Source organism: Mesocricetus auratus, unplaced genomic scaffold, assembly GCF_017639785.1.
Source record: "Mesocricetus auratus isolate SY011 unplaced genomic scaffold, BCM_Maur_2.0 Super-Scaffold_100035, whole genome shotgun sequence".
NCBI lineage: Eukaryota > Metazoa > Chordata > Mammalia > Rodentia > Cricetidae > Mesocricetus > Mesocricetus auratus.
Genome location: NW_024429214.1, coordinates 59,820 through 62,501, shown reverse-complemented (window position 1 = coordinate 62,501; position 2,682 = coordinate 59,820). Strand labels below are relative to the sequence as shown.

Here is a 2,682-nt window from a genome sequence, read left to right as displayed (position 1 = left end):
GCTCTAGCTGGTTCTTCAGACTCTCCATCTACTTTTTCTCCTCCTTTTGGGGAGGAGGCCTGGGGTTGGTGATAGCTCTTCAGCAGCCACTGTGTGGTGATGACCACAAGTAAACTTGATTAATGACAAAGCATAGAGTTGATACAGAGTACTCTGAGCTCTAAAAATGTTTCTGAATGCTCCTTGCCTGTGACTTAGTGACACAAAAATTTTGGACCCATGCTTGAGATGCCCTTGCAGGGAATATCAGCTCTCACACCTCTGAATGTAGTTGCATTTCTCAGCCACATGCTTTCCCCTGACACCTCAGCACATACTTCAGATAAAGAAAAAACTTCCTCAGGCTTATTCACAGCTACAAACTCTCCATTCAGCTTACCTGAAGAATTCACAAGCAATTACCATAGTCCACAGGCACGCAGGGCCTTCTTGAGAATCCAAAACATCCAGACATGTCACTTCAAGCAACAGTATATAGGTGGGTGGAGAAGACATACAGGTGCAGAACATGATCACCAGACACAAATTCATGTCACTGACAACTCAGGGCACAGAGAGAAGGTGCATAGCACTTAAAGTAATCCACTGTTTTTTTTTTTACAACCTGTCAGTCAGTGCATGTTCAAGACACAATCACAATAACACTACCAGCACTTTTAGCTATGACAAGAGGACACATTTGGCAGCTTCCACAGAAACAGCCTTCCTCACGCCAAGCCATTACAGAGGGTCCACAAAGTCCGTTCTCTTTGGTCCAGTTCAAGAAGCTGGGGGAGGAAGACGGGGCCAACCAGGTAAGAAAAGCAGAGGCAGTTACAGCAACTGCTTAGTACCGTCGTCTGTCCAGCCCTGTTTAGGGCACACAACCTCTAACCCCTGCACGAGGCTGGGCCACCTGGGGCCCCACCGTGGGACAGACACTGGGTGAAGCCACTCATGGGAACAGGGCGGTGCTCAGAACCAGGAGCGGCAGCCACCACACTCCCAGCACGGCACAGGACACCTCATCCTCCTGCCTTCGAGGCTCTGTTCATAGGATTGTGGGTCCTCTGGCAGCTCTAGTCTGTACCCCAAACCTCGATTCAATGCACTGAGGCTGGAATCCTCTACACCCAGCCAACTTCAAAAAATGCCTCAGTCAGGGAAGAATGGTCACAGAGCTGCCAATGTCCATCACGGCACACGCAGGCTGAGACCAGGGCACAGCTCAGGGCCAGCCTCCTTCCTCTACTCTAGCTTCCTTAGCATCTAGACGGCTTTCAAGGAGCTAGACCCTCCTCCTTCTCCCCTAGCTCCCCACAAGGCTCCAGCCAGGGACCCATCCCAGATGCTGCTGTGAAGGTCTGTCATAACACTGGCTAGAAAACAAAAGCAGGGTTCTGGAAAGGGGCCGTGGGGCCGAAGGCGCACTATCTTCGGTTGAGGCGGGCGGGGCTCCTCTGATTTGAGCGGACACCACTTCTCTGGGACCAGGCAGCTTCGCAGCAGCTCAGTTACTGTACAGGTGCAGGATTTCCCGTCACAGCTGCTCGCCCATCGCTCTCTTGCCTTCAGGGTTCTGGAACCTCAAATTCTCTGTTTACATCCGAGAGCCTCTCTCCTGAAGAATCTTGGCCTTTTCGCTCGGCTCTATGACGATGCCATTGGTAGAGTTATTTAGTTCTCTGGAGACAACACAGAGGAACTCTGCCTGGTCTTCATTTCCATAGTTACAGGAGGAGCCAATGCTGATGAGCTGTTCGAATTTCCAGCCATCAGACATGGTGGAGAACATCTGAGTGAGTTCCTCCTCTTGACACTGCAGGACCCTGTACACGTGCTTCACGGGGCCTTGTGACGTTCTGTTCTCATTGTCCCGTATCCTTTCCTTAACCAGCCGCACGAGAGATGCGATATTGTAAAACTCTGCTTCTTCCAGCACACCTTCCTCTGCCAGCTACTTGGTAATGATGAGCTTCCCATGTCGGAGGTAGTTTAGGATAGGACCAAAGTAGGTGGGGTCTCTGTCAATTAGATAGGCTCCAGTCTCGTCCTTGTCCGAGTCCAGCTCCGGGTCCTCCTGGCAGCACAGGCGGCAGAGGAAGGACTTGGGCTCCCGGCCGAGGGTCTGCCTGGTAGTGACGAAGTAGGTGCCGCCCACGTTGAGCCGGACCCAGCGGGCTGCCCCGCCACCCTCCCCCCCGCCTGCTCCGAAGGTCCGGGCCCCGGCTCCAATGGCTGCGCGACAGCGGCCGGCTGGCGGCCGTGCCCGCGGGGCGTGGGGCTGGCCGGCCGGGGGCTGGGGGGCCCGCGGCCCGAACTGCCCCCGTCGCCCACCGCACTCCCGCCACCCCCTCCCAGCCCCGCCATCGCCGGGTCCAGCTGCAGCTCCGCCATCTTGGGCCGCCGCTGCCCCTCCGCCTGCCCGCCTGCCCGCCCGCCACGCCACCGGGCCGGCCCATTCCTCGGCAGGGAGAGCCGGGCAGGCCCATAGGCGGGGGTGGGGCAGGGGGAGAGGGACGGGAGCACCCCTGCAATCCACTGGTTTTGAAATACAGTGATGATCTGCGTAGAGCTGGCACACTCCACTAGTGCCTCCTTCTGGATTGTCTCATTTTGATTCTGGTCATCCATTAACCAACACTTTACTGTAAGATGTAAAACCAAGAGCTTCCAGGAGATCAGATTTGCCTTGCCAGTTCA

General features: G+C 55.3%; 1 pseudogene; it reads right to left on the bottom strand.

Annotated features, from left to right (window-relative positions):
• Positions 1 to 607: 607 nt before the first annotated feature.
• Positions 608 to 2,376, bottom strand: LOC121135285 (annotated as a pseudogene).
• Positions 2,377 to 2,682: the final 306 nt, after the last annotated feature.